The sequence below is a fragment of the Elephas maximus genome, chromosome 15 (genome assembly GCF_024166365.1).
Source record: "Elephas maximus indicus isolate mEleMax1 chromosome 15, mEleMax1 primary haplotype, whole genome shotgun sequence".
Classification (NCBI taxonomy): domain Eukaryota; kingdom Metazoa; phylum Chordata; class Mammalia; order Proboscidea; family Elephantidae; genus Elephas; species Elephas maximus.
In genome coordinates, this window is record NC_064833.1 from 69,820,012 (window position 1) to 69,834,874 (window position 14,863).

At 39.7% G+C, this 14,863-nt stretch overlaps 1 non-coding gene across 1 annotated transcript; it reads right to left on the reverse strand.

The window, feature by feature from the left end:
• Positions 1-275: 275 nt before the first annotated feature.
• TRNAY-GUA (transfer RNA tyrosine (anticodon GUA)) lies at positions 276-368 on the reverse strand. Its single transcript has 2 exons — positions 332-368; positions 276-311 (listed from the first exon to the last, which is right to left on the reverse strand). It is a non-coding gene; the product is annotated as a tRNA-Tyr (tRNA).
• Between the last annotated feature and the right edge of the window lie 14,495 nt (positions 369-14,863).

A 14,863-nucleotide genomic window follows, 5' to 3' on the forward strand; every position in this document is an offset into this window, starting at 1 on the left:
TGGAGGAGAGAAAGAAAGGATACCTATGAGATGTTGCCCAAGAAATAAACCAAAAAACCCAAACCCACTGCTGTCAAGTTGATTCCAACTGATAGCAACCCTATGAGACAGAGTAAAACTGCCCAATAGAGCTTCCAAGGAGTGCCTTGTGGATTCAAACTGCCAACCTCTCAGTTAGCAGCTGTAGCACTTAACCACTACAGCATGAGTGTTTCTGAAACTGGAACCAAAGTACAAGAATTTGATTTAATACCACAGGAAGGGAGGAAAATGTCTCCTTCGAGCCGGAATCGAACCAGCGACCTAAGGATGTCTCTTGTCTGGGGATTAGCTACAGTCCTCCGCTCTACCAGCTGAGCTATCGAAGGGACACCCAGAAAATACAGAACGAAAATAAGAAGGCTGAAAGACAGTTCTCCTAAATGGCCCGTAGGTGGCAGCAGTGCTACAGCTAACGAACGCACACTGTAGGAAATAACGGAACTACAACAGGCTGATTTGTGATCAACCTTAACTAACCATGTCTGTTTATGAAACAAAGTCAGAAGCACAATCTCTCTATCTACGTCCTCAGGAGAAATCTTATTTTATCTGATAATTGTATTTGAGACTGACTGATTTACAAACATTATTTACAAAAACTTACTTTTTTTTTTTTTTTTTATTAACTTACTAGCATCTGCTTTAAAGAAATAAGGGCGAGGTGGGATGGGGATAGGCAAGAACGGCCCAAACATGAGATAAGTGTATTGAGTGCTCTCTACTCTAGGAGAGGCCATCCTGGGAAAAAACAACTCCCTGTTTTCCGTGGCTTCACACAGACCTCTCACGGGCCTCTCTAATGCATGGGAGCTATGACACTGGCGAAGAATATGGAATATACCGCGGACTGCCAGAAGAAGGAACAAATCAGTCTTACGGTGAATACAACCAGAATATTCCTTAGAAGCCGGCTCTCTTACTTTGCACACATCATCAGGAAAGACCAATTTTTACAAAAGAATATCATGGTTTGTACAACGTCTACTTTCATCTTAATTATCCTTTTATTCATTCACCATCAACCGAGATATAGCTTATCATCTGCTAACTGCTGGGGTTCAGTGTCTTAGACCTCAGAGGGTTTATGATTCATTGGGGAAGGTCCCTGTCCCTTTCCTCCAGGCTCAGCAAATGAGGGCCCTCTGTTCCTGTCTAACACCAACCCTTTCATTTTTGCCTTGATGCCATCTGTGACTCTGACTGCAAACCTTTGGCCCCTTTCAGAACCTTGTTTATCTCCACTCCTTTTCTCTCTTCCCTGTCTCTTCAAATTCTCCTGTATTGGTTTCTTCTTCTCAGCCTATAAGGATAAAAATATGTTCCATCCTAAAAAAACAGAAACCCCCATAGCCACCATCCAACTTTACCCCTCTTCTTATAATCCAAACTTCTTGACGCCACTGTCAATACTTTCTAATCTCTACCGTCTCATCTGTCATTCACTCTTCAGTCCAGCTGACTCTGTTTCTCATTCTCGTGTCTCTCAAATGTGTCCTCCGTATGTCCAAAACGGAAATATTCTGACCATCTGCTATAGTTAAAAGAGTTACTTAAGAGCATCTGACCATCTCTTCTATATTTAAATCTCTATCACTTTGGATAGAGTTCAGTTTCTGACAATGGCATTGAGGTTATGCCTACCTCTCTGGCCTTGTCTGTCACGAGTGAACGCCTCCAACTTGGTACTCCAGCACTCTAAACTGTTTTTGGTTCTCAGCACATTTGACACCTTTTTTCATTTCTTTGTCTTTATTCCTACTCTCTTCTATACTTGGAATACCCTAACCTGTTTCCCTTTCCCAGCTTTGCCTGCATTTTCCTACACATTCTTTAACACGGAGATCAAGTATCACTTACTCCAAGAGGCCTAGGTATCTTTGTTTGTGTAGGTGCCTATGTTATAGTTCTCTGTGCTGTGTCTGCCTTCTTTTCCAAACTGAGAATTCCTTTAGATATAGAATAATGGCCCCTGAATACAGTAAATATCTGTAAGGGTGGAATTGGCTAAATTGGCATTTTCTCTATTTTTAACAAAAGATACAATAGTTTTAATTTTATGTCCCAAAAGTGGAGAATATGGTAAATTGTTTTGAAATCCAGCTTGTCTACAATTATGTGTTAATGACCTCATATTGTGGCTTGCAGGGTATCTGTGCAATTATTATGCCATGATGTGGTACTTCAACCATAGGTCTAGGTATTTGCAAACTTTGTAACGCTTTTCCTGGAAGACATTCCTGTATAATACTGAAGTTAAGCAATGCCTATACAATGTCCTGATACAATTTGGTAAATATCTTTTTTTTTAAGAGCAGAAAAATTAAGTTATATAATATAATGATGGAATAGAGTTCACGTATAATGATGGAATAGAGTTCAATTATCTCTTAGGGGTAATCCAAGAGTAGTGAGGTTACTTTGCTGCATGGTACTGTTAAGACATTTGAACTACCAAAAACATCTTAGAAAAATCTGATGGGCAACCCTTTATCCTCTTAAAAACCAAACTAAACCCATCGCAGTCCAGTTGATTCCAACTCATAACAACCCTATAGGACAGAGTAGAGCTGCCCCATGAGGTTTCCAAGGAGTGCCTGGTGGATTCAAACTGTCGACTTTTTGGTTAGCAGCCATAGCTCTTAACCACTGCACCACCAGGGTTTCCTCTTAGTGACCATTATTCTTGGAGTTTGAGGGTGATGTTAATCGCTCCTCTATGTACTCCCATCCCCCTGCCCCAATTAGTAATAATTAAAATAAAGAACAGACTAATGGAGATGAACATCACTTTAAATATCGATAAAGTTAGATGAGAGTTATGAGGCCATACTAGGTTGCCAAATAACTTCTTTACAGAAGTAATTTTCCCAGCCAGAACTATAGGCTTTTCTTGCTGTGAGTGGAGCCAGTCACACTAAGTGGAGCTACTGTGGGTGGCCTACCCCGAAAAAGAGATCTCAAAGAGACCTGTATACCTCAGAGACTTCTCTTAAATTTCTGAATAAGATCAGCTATTTCTTCTCCCATGGAAAAGACTGAGTAGTTATACTTCTCGATACTAGAGAAAAGGTAGAAGTTCCTAATTTATGGACTGACAGTATAGTTACTTCTAACGATTTATGATATCATCAGTAAATTCTTAGAAAAGATCCACAGAGCAAATTATCATTGATCATTAAATGATTGCATGGTATTGAATTAAGTTTAATTCTTGTGATAAAAAAAAAATAATGATGGTTTAAGCAAGATGGAGGTCAATCTCTCTCATGGAAGAGAAATTCAGAGGTTCATAGTCCAGGCGAGTTTAGTAGCTACATAATCATCCAAGGCCCAGCCTCCTGTCTGTTTTGCCTTGCCATTCCTTTTCTACAAGATGGCTTCTAGAGCTCCCACCATCAAACTGACACCATATTAAGTGTAGCAGCAAGAAGAAAGAAAGGGAAGTGGGAGGAGAGTATACCCCCTGTTAGAAAAGAAACTTCCCACAAATGGCATATGACACTTCTGTATTTAACCCATTCATCAGAACTTTATAACGTGACCGCTTCTAGCTACCAGGGAGGCTAGGGAACACTGTCGTTTGTCTGTGCCCAGATAATATTGGGGTCTTATTATAAAGCAAGGAGGGACGTATCTGGCAACTAGCTGACTCTCATACTAATCAAGTAACCTGTGAGCGAATAATGTCAACACAGCTGTACTCCTGAACTGGAAATGTTTAAACCGTTCCTCTTTCTAACAATTAAATTCTTACTTTGACCTATTTTCAGTTATGTTATGGATTCGAGTTGTAAAGTCAAACTCTTCATAGGACAAAAGGTGATCATTTCATTCAGACGGTATTTGTGTCAATATCTCATTTCACATCTCGCGTCTGTGGTGAAGAGAAAGTGAAAGGATAGTTTATATTCCCGTAAAGAAAAAGCAATCGGACCTGTATGCCAACATCTTCTTCTTCTTTTATACTTAGAACTTTTTTTTTTTTTTTTTTTTTTGGACCACTATGCTTTTCAACTGTATGTGTCAAATCAAGAACAAACTCTTGGACCTAACCTGCCCAGGTTCCCACAGGGTTAAATTTAGGTTTTAGTCAATCCTAGGAAAGCAAATTCTAACCAATCTACCCTATTCAAGTTGAATTGATCCTGAGAGGTTAGTATGAATGAAATCCCCAAGTTCCTTCTCCTTTCAGGGTACCTTAGAGCTTCATATTCCAGTTTGTACTGGATAATACACACAGAGTTCAGAAGATAACCTGGTAAACACTCAAATTTCAGGAATCTATTAACTTCTCAAGAGACAAGCAAGGAGCACTTTTTCTAGATGCTGTCTCGTTATATTAGGTCATGTTGCAACCCTCAGTTTGGGTGACTGAATAGTACCGTTCCTGAGAAGAGAATACCATTCGTTTCATTCATGGGCAAACACAGTAGTCTTGCCCGCATAGGCATTCTGTTTGAGCCACCCAATTTCAGTGTCCAGGTCCATACTAAAGCCACACCGTCCTCCTAACACTGCACAACCTTGGATCATTTGTCATTTCAGGAAGCTAATTGAATACCAGCTTCTTTTGGCAGCAAATGAGCTCAGAGTTCCCAGAGAACCAATTCCCATGAAATTCTACAAAATTCTTTAAAAAAAAAAATTCTATGCAGGGAAGGTTAAATTTCTCTGTGTGATAGCTGGGTTGGATCCAGATTAGCAGTTCTTCAGATCACTGGGCACTCTGCATAGTGACAATTCTTGCTTCTTTTGTGTGTCTAGACTCAGCTTTTCACCTAGTAGGTGTGGCAGTAATTTTGACTGGGATTTAAGAAATGTGAATTGTAATCCCAGTTCTTTACCAACTGCAATATACCATGGGTAAGTTTCTTTTAATTTACTTAAGTCTCTTTCTTGTTCTAAAAATACTGAAGGTATACTAAAAATGACCTCTAACCTCATTTTCAGTTTTAAAATTCTGTAATTTGAAATACCGTTTGAGAATTTACTTCCTGGACAATATCTAAGAGTAGTGTGTTTCAGCATATTTCCGCATTTACAAAAGGCAATCTTTGCTTTAAAGGAAACAGAAGTAGCACTGGAGGCAGTGTGAGTTTTGTTAATCCTACTTGTAAATCTCCATCAAGGAAGAGCTACAGTTTGTTGACTCCCAAAGTAGTGACAAATTTTTCACTGCAAACAATTATTTAAATTTTGGGGTCCTCAAGGAAAAATTGGCAAAGGATTTCTTGAGCACACAGCTAAAAAATTTGGTCATATACCTCGTGGTTCCCTTAATTTTATAAGCCCTAAAGCCCTTGCAACTATATCAGGAAATTCTTGGAGGCAAAATGCATCCATTGAGAAAGAATAATCAGTTTTTCCAATTGTAAACAAAACCAGATAAACTCGGCATGAGGTTGAACAAACGCTGAATAGTAAAACAGGTTTACCTCATGAGTTCTTTCTCGCATGAGTGAGTCTATGTAACTATACACTGGAGAGTAAGGGATAATAGTTTCTTTCCCTGTAGGGAGTGGAGATGAAAAATAGCAGATTGAGGTATATGACAGATTATGTTGGTCAAAAGTGGTTGAATATTAGCAATTTGATACGGTTCAACTAAATAGTTCTGGTTCTTACATGTGGGTAAGTACCGGTTCTACCAGAACGTGGTGCAATGCACCAAGGATACAGGAATATTACTAACTCCTTAGTGACACCACCACATGTCTGCCAGTTTGTTGTATTGTGGTGGCTTGTGTATTGCTGTGATACTGGATGCTTTGCCACTGGTATTTCAAATACCAGCAGGGTCACCCTTGTTGGACAGGTTTCAGCAAAGGTTCCAGACTAAGACAAACTAGGAAGAAGGACCTGGCAGTCTACTTCTGAAAAAATTGGCCAGTGAAAACCTTATGAATAGCAGTGGAACATTCTCTGATATAGTGCCGGAAGATGAGCCCCCCAGGTTGGAAGGCACTCAAACGATGACTGGGGAAGAGCTGCCTCCTCAAAGTGCCGTTGACCTTAATGAAGTGGAAGAAGTCAAGCTTTCAGGATCTTCATTTGCTGATGTGGCATGACTCAAAATGAGAAGAAACAGCTGCAAACATCCATTAGTAATAGGATCATAGAATGTATAAAGTATGAATCTGGGAAAATTGGAATTTGTCAAAAATGAAATGGGACACATAAACATCAATATCCTAGGCATTAATCAGCTGAAATGGACTGGTGCTGGCCATTTTGAATCAGACAATCATATGGTCTACTATGCCAGGAATGACAACTTGAAGGGGAATGACGTTGCATTTTTCTTCAGAAAGAACATTTCAAGATATATCCTGAAGTACAACGCCGTCAGCAATAGGATAATATCTATACACCTGCAAGGAAGACGACTTAATATGACTATTATTCAAATTCACTTACCAACCACTAAGGCCAAAGATGAACAAATTGAAGATTTTTACCAACTTCTGCAGTCTAAAATTGATCAAACATGCAGTCAGGAGGCATTGATAATTACTGGTGATTGGAGTGCAAAGGTTGGAAGCAAAGAAGAAGGCCTTGCAAAATATGGCCTTGGTGATATGAATGATGCCAGAGATCATGTGATAGAATTTTGTAAGACCAACAACTTTTTCATTGCAAATACCTTTTTTCACGAACATAAATAGCAACTATACACATGGACCTCGCCAGATGGAATACACAGGAATCAAACTGACTATATCTGTGGAAAGAGATGATGGAAAATCTCAATATCATCAGTTAGAACAAGACCAGGAGCTGACTGTGGAACAGACCATCAATTGCTCATGTGCAAGTTCAACGTGAAGCTGAAGAAAATTAGAACAAGTCCACAAGAATCAAAGTAAAACTTGAGTATATCTCAGTTAAATTAAGAGACCATCTCGACAATAGATTTGACATGTTGAACAGTAATGATAGAAGACCAGACAAGTTGTGGAATGACATCAAGGATATCACACATGAAGAAAGAAAGAGGTCATTAAAAAGACAAGAAAGAAGGAAAAGACTGAATGGATGTCAGAAGAGACCCTGAAACTTGCTCTTGAACGTAGCGTAGGTAAAGCAAATTGAAGAAATGATGAAGTCAAAGAGCTGAACAGATGATTTCAAAGGGCAGTTCAAGAAGACAAAGTAAAGCATTATAATGAAATGTGCAAAGACATGGAGATAGAAAACCAAAAGGAAAGAATATGCTCAGCATTTCTCAAACTGAAAGAATTGAAGAAAAAAGTCAAGCTTCAAGTTGCAATATTGCAAGGTTCTACAGGAAAAATATTAAACGGCGCAAGAAGCATCAAAAGAAAATGGAAGGAATACACAGAGTCACTGTATCAACCATTTCAGCAGGTGGCATATGATCAAGAACCAATGGTACTGAAGGAAGAGGTCCAAACTGCACTGAAAGTATTGGCAAAAAACAAGGCTCCAGGAACTGACAGAATACCAATTGAGATGTTTCAACAAATTGATGCAGTGCTGGAAGCGCTAACTCATCTGTGCCAAGAAATTTGGAAGATAGCTACCTGGCCAACCAACTGGAAGAGATCCATATTTGTACTCATTCCAAAGAAAGGTGATGCAACAGAATGTGGAAATCATCGAAAAATAACATTAACATCACACAGAAGTAAAATTTTGCTGAAGATCATTCAAAAGCGGTAGCAGCAGTACATCCACAGGGAACTGCCAGAAATTCAAGCCAGATTCAGAAGAGGATGTGGAAAGAGGGATATCATTGCTGATGTCAGATGGATCTTGGCTGAAAGCAGAGAATACCAGAAGGATGTTTACCTGTGTTTTATTGACTATGCAAAAGCATTCAACTGTGTGGACCATAACAAATTATGGATAGCATTGTGAAGAATGGGAATTCCTGAACATGTAATTGTGCTCATGAGAAGCCTTTACATGGATGAAGAGGCAGTCATTCAAACAGAACAAGGGGTACTGCATGGTTTAAAGTCAGAAAAGGTGACTGTCAGGGTTGTATCTTTCACCATGCTTATTCAATCTGTATACTGAGCAAATAATCTGAGAAGCTGGAGTATACGAAGAAGAACGGGGCATCAGGATTGGAGGAAGACAACTTAACAACATGTGATATATAGATGACACAACCTTCCTTGCTGAAAGTGAAGAGGACGTAAAGCACTTACTGATGAAGTTCAAAGACTACAGCCTTCAGTATAGATTACGCTTCAACATGAAGAAAACAAAAATCCTCACAACTGGACCGATAAACCACATCATGATAAATGGAGAAAGTATTGAAGTTGTCAAGGATTTCATTTCACTTGGATCCTCAATCAATGCCCATGGAAGCAGCAGACAGGAAATCAAAGGACACGTTGCATTGGGCAAATCTGCTGCAAAAGACTTTAAAGTATTAAAAAAAGCAGAGATGTCACTTGCAAGACTAAGGTGCGCCTGACCCAAGCAATGGTGTTTTCAGTTGCCTCATATGGATGCGAAAGCTGGACAATGAATAAGGAAGACCAAAGAAGAAGAATTGGTGCCTTTCAATTATGGTGTTGGTGGAGAATATTGACTATACCATGGACTGCCAGAAGAATGAACAAATCTGTCTTGGAAAAAGTACAGCCAGAATGCTCATTAGAAGCAAGGTTGGCGAGAGTTTGTCTCACATACTTTGAATATGCTATCAGAAGGGGTCAGTCCATGGAGAAGGATATATTGCTTGGCAAAGTAGAGGGTCAGCAAAAAAGAGGAAGACCTTCAAAGAGATGGACTGACACAGTGGCTACAACAATGTGCTCAAACAGCAAAGATTGTGAGGATGCCACAAGAGAGGGTAATGTTTTGTTCTGTTGTATATATGGTCACTATGAGTTGGACCCTATGTTATGTTGTGCATAGGGTCGCTATGAGTCGGAACCGACTCAACGGCACCTAACAACAACAACAACATGAGTTGGAACCAACTCAACGACACCTACCAACAACAACCACCTTAGTGACAAGTGTCAGGCTAGTCCCAACCCCATGGGAACCTCCAGGAAATGAGAAGCCATGATGGTGGGGATGAGTGACGAAGGAAGAATGACGAAGCCATGAAGGTGTGTACAGGGTGGCAGAGGGCACTGTCTAAATTGCATCTAAACTAGTTGCTGTTGAGTCAGTTCTGACTCATGGAGACCACGTGTGTGTCAGAGTAGAAATGTGCTCCATAGGATTTCAATGGCTGTTCTTTTTTTTTTGGAAACAGATTGCCAGGCCTTTCTTCTGATTGTCTCTGGATGGATTGGAACTTCATAAGAAAGCTTTTTGTTTAGCAGCTGAGAGTATTGACCTTATGCACCTCTCCTAATTTGCATCTAGTTGCTCCACAATTAGCTGTGCCCTGGCCTAGACATGAGGAGGAGGCTAAAAGGATAATCTTAGCTTTGCTAGTTGGAGTAAGAATGAGTTTGAACCCTCTACCCAGGAAATTGGGTACACAGCACAGGAATTACTGAGAGGCAGTTAATGATACGGCACATCCCTGCATCTCTACTGCCCTGCTAGCTTTTTAACGAACACTTTTCCCAGCAATTAAACCTTTGCTAATTCTTTAGGACTTGGTCTCAGACCCTCTGCTTGCGTTCCTCCTCCCACAAGAGCCCGGTACCAACTACATAACTTCATCTGACTCTCTCCTCCCTAGAAAGCAATCTCACCTTGCCTTCTCTTCATTCCTGTAGGTACAGGTACTTCTTTCCTGATTAATTTTACCCATGTATTCCTCCATTTAACACCCATAAGTATTCTCTTAAGATGTTTTAATGCTGACTCCTTCGTAAATATTCTTAGTCTTCTTCATTTGGATACCTCTGTAGTCTAACAAGATTGTGAACTTCTGGAATGTAGAGACTTAATATTCCTAAGAAAGTCTGATAGAGAAAACTGGATTCACAGAAGAGAAATGTATGTGAAAATGCAATTGTTGTTATTAATTAGTAGATCAATGCCTCACCTTGACCGAACTCAGCTGTTTGAAAACCTCAGTGTCTGTGGGCACAACTAACAGACAGAAGAAAATAAGCTGAGGAGAACTACTCAGAGAGAGGGAGAAACCCAAACAAGTGTCTTTGTACCCAAACGCTAATATCCATGAACTTTTCACATGTGGAGCCCAGTCAGGATCCATTTCCGCTTACTTTGTGTAGAGCTCTAACAGGTCTGAGTAGCTGGTTTCCACACTGTATGAGAATCAGCAAGAGAGTTAATATAAGTAAGTACACAACAGGAGAACTAACAAAGACCCAACATCCAAGGAAACGAGAGAGGAAAAAAAATGAGACTCAGATACGAGGTTTCAAAAGGGCAATTCTGAGTAATTTAATGCAAGGATAAATAATGTTATATTCTTTAATTGATTCTGGGGTAATTGTAATAATAAAATTCAGTACAGTAATTAATTTTTATGCTGATGAACATATTTTCAACAGAAGTTAATGATAAGTAGCTTTTGAGCTAAGTAGTAAAACAGAATTTAGTGAGAAAAAAATTGTATTCAAAGAATATTTACTTGTTTATTTAAGGCTTAGGGCTGAAACCAGTAACACTCAGCTACCCAAAAATTCAGCTGTCTAGATTGGCTTATCCCAGAAGGATTCCAGGTGACTGAAATTCTGCTGTCTAATTATTAACTTACTCAGTGTGAGCTTAATAAATGTTATTGATTATTGCCTAAATGACAAATGTAAAATAAACTTCCGTTATATCTGGCTGGCCTAACCTTTGGGAAAGGATTTGATATAAAAATTTTGTTGTTTATTGTGATAGGACCATGGGTTATCTAAATAGAGGGTCACCCAGTGATGTACTTTATCTGAGTTTTGTAAAATTTCTAATTTTATCTCTTTCTACTTATATTCTTAATGGCAAGCTGGCAAGTAGAGTACCTCTGTAAAGTGAATGAGTAGCTTATTTTTGAATGTCGAAACCAAAGGGTAGTGATTAACCTGGGGGTTTTACTGAATTATATCCATGTAGACCATGTGTCTGTGGGTGTAAGGCTGTTAGATGATAAAGCCCAGGAAGGTGGATCAAATCCTGTTCCTGGGCACTGAGAGAGCTCTTCCGGCTCAGTCTGGCAATTATTCTCCTTGCTGGGACCACTACTTAGCAAAAGGGCTGCAAAAAGAGGCAGATACCCGGCAGAGCTCTAACATGGCACCAAATTCCATTTCTAAGTAACACATCACTGGTGCCGGACACCCTAGGCATCACAGCTCCTTTACATAGAGCTGGGGAAGATTACTCTTAAAAACTGGGCTTTGCTGGGTCAAAGGATTCCCATTTGAAGTCTAGGCTCTGATACAAAGCAGCAATGGTTCTAGGGCACTTTTACACAAGACAAGAATAATATGGGACAAACACAGAAGGACTGATGTAATTTGGGCAGAAGTAGAAAAAGTGAACACAGACACTTTCCTTAGACGTACCTAGTAAGAGGTTTTAAAATTAAAATTTTAGAATTAAAAGCTACCAGGGCCCCATTATATGGCACCTGTAATTATTGTATTTATATGATTGAATAGGTAGATAGATGGAGAGAAGGAAAAAGAAAAAGAAGCAGATAGGTTTTTATCAATTCTAATTGCTTTGTATCTACACATAGCTGTCTACATACTCTCCCTCTGTAATTATCTACATAGAGAACTGTCTGTCAGTATCATTCCCTGCAATGGGATCAGTCACTCTTAGCTTTCGTTGCTGTTGTATATTCTAAGCATTGTTACAGATATTTGTATTCAAGTTTCTGTTGGCCAGAGGGCCCAGATCAGTGAAATGGTGGCTCTTATGGGGAGCTGCCTCAGCCACACACCTGCCGGGATTGCCATTAGTCAGACCCAGGACATTCCTATGTATAAAACCACTGATACGTAGAAGGCTCAGGGTGAGGCAGTGGGGACAATATGCACACTGAAAATTAAGTAATGAGCAGGACTTTGATAGAAATGCATATATTATTTCTGCAGCTTTTCACTACTAACACCTTGGCAGACAGGAAGATGCCTCTGGATTATAAGGCTAAGAAGTTGGGCTTTGAATTTATCACAGGTTTTATGTTAACTACAGCATCTTCCTTCTTCTCATGAAGCTGTCCATTCTCTAGGGGCCCCTACTTCCTGTGAAGGGGAGCCCTGCCACCTGGCAACAATAATGATCAATAAAGTCAAAGATGATTTACTGTTTATGATTACAATAAATCACTTACAGATACCTCTTCCATTTATAAAGGGCAATTTTCTCATGACCTCTAAAATTGGGTACCATTTATGTCCTTCATGCATATTTCGGAAGGAAATTTATTTCTGGATTTAAGGATAACTTTATTTTGAAATTGCCAATGCATTCATTTCTTACATGTTTGTGTCTATTTTTCCAGTGGCTTTCTAGAAGATGTTCTATGAAACACTCTAAGTACCACACCCACTCGCCTGTGTTCAAGAAGTACAAGGGTAATAAAAGCTTCCCACGTGTACTACTTTGGTCTTACTGGACGGAAGGAATTTATCTCTCTGCCCCAGGATGGCCCTCTGAAGACTGCGGCTTTTTAAGCAGCATCATTTAACTACAGTTAGTAGTGACTTCCTGATGTATATTCCAATGAAACTACTTTAGGGAATAATTTGCTTGATGGGACAGAAGAGATGCCAAACAGCAATCATGGAGTCAGTAAGCAAATATTATTAAGATTCTGATGGAAAATGATTATTATTACATCTGAATCCATCATTAGAATCCAGTGTTATAAATGGATTGTCGTGGAATATTTTCAAGTAAACGGGGGCCCCCTTAATTTGAGTGTATGTGGAATTAGCTTTATAAAAACTCTGAAAATGTAACCTGTGGCACTCATAAGTTACGATTCTTCATTCTTTCAACAGAATCAGTCCAGCTTGCTATGGATTTATAAAACATGTTCAAGATGGACTTTGTAATGGCCCAGATGAACACAGGGCCTATTTTGGCCATGGGAAAATGTAAAGAACCATTCGGAGACATTTAAAGTCCTGAAAATTAATAATGCTGACTTAAGAAATAATAATCAGAATAATAAAAAAAGACACCCAAAGCTACCCTTTTCCCATAAAAGGTGTATTTTCTCCTCTTTTGAAAAGCATTTATTCATTTATTCTAATCTATAAAATGTCTTCATTCATTTAAAAATCACTTATTGCTGCTTAACATGGAATCAAGGTCAAATGCCCCTAGAAGCTAGGAAATCTATCTGTTACACCCAGAAAAAATGCCTGATAAGTCAAAACAATATAGCAATTGACAGTAAGTGTTAGAAGTCAGTAGGGAATGGTGAGGTCTGTAATAAACTGGAGGCTTTCTGCAGCTGCCTCTGGCTCCGAGGGGTTGTTACCATGCAGGAATATTGGCCCAGCTGGGTGTCCAGATTTTGAATGTTACCAAGAAGTCAACTTTTTCCAAACACTGCATCAATTAAAAAAAATCTTTGTGGGCTCAGTATACACTATGTGGAGTCCCTGGTTGGAGCAAATGGTTAATGTGCTCAGCTGTTAACCGAAAGGTTGGAAGTTTGTGTCCACTTAGAGGCACCTTGGAAGAAAGGTCTGGTGATCTACTTATGAAGAATCAGCCACTGAAAACCCTATGAAGTACAGTTCAACTGTGACACGCATGAGGTTGCCAATGAATCAGGATCTACTCAGCAGTAGCAGCAGCTGCTGTTTTTTTTCTTCATTGTATTTTTTTATTGTGCTTTAAGTGAAAGTTTACAGATCAAGTCAGTCTCTCATACAAAAATTTATATCTCCCCTCCAGACAGATGATGCCAACGTAGTCTCATGTCTGTACTTCATCCAGGAAGCTCCCTCCTCATCAGTTATCATTTTCTATCCTCTAGTCCAGTCCAATCCCTGTCTGAAGAGTTGGCTTTGGGAATGGTTCCTGTCTTGGGCAAACAGAAGGTCTGGGGCCCATGACCTCTGGGGTCCTTCTAGTCTCAGTCAGACCATTAAGTCTGATCTCTTTATGAGAATTTGGGGTCTGCATTCCACTGCTCTCCTGCTCCCTCAAGGGCTGTCCTCTGCACTCCCTGTCAGGGCAGCCACCAGTTGTAGCCAGGCACCATCTAGCTCTTCTGGTCCCAGGCCAATGCAGCCTCTGGTTTATCTGGTCCTTTCTGTCTCTTGGGCTCATAGTAATTACCTTGTGTCTTTGGTGTTCTTCATTCTCCTTTGATCCAGGTGGATTGGGACCCACTGATGCATCTAGATGGCCGCTTGCTAGCATTTAAGACCCCAGACGCCACCCTCCAAGGTAGGATGCAGAATGTTTTCTTAATAGATTTTATTATGCCAATTGACTTAGATGTTGCCTGAAAGCAAGGTCCCCAAACCACCCTGCCTGCTACACTGGCCTTCAAAGCATTCAGTTCATTCAGGAAACTTCTTTGCTTTTAGTTTAGTCCAGTTGTGCTGACCTCGCCTGTATTGTGTGTTGTCTTTCCCTTCACCTAAAATAATTCTTATCTACTATCTAGTGAAAACCCCTCTCCTTCCCTCTCTCACTGCCCCCTCTCATAACCATCAAAGAATATTTTCTTCTCTGTTTAAACTATTTCTCCAGTTATTATACTAGTGGTCTTATACAATATTTGTCCTTTTGTAACTGACTAATTTCACTCAGCATAATGCCTTCCAGGTTCCTCCATGTTATGAAATGTTTTACGGATTCGTCATTTTTCTTTATCAATGCGTAGTATTCCATTGTGTGAATATACCATAATTTATTTATCCATTTATCCATTGATGGGCAC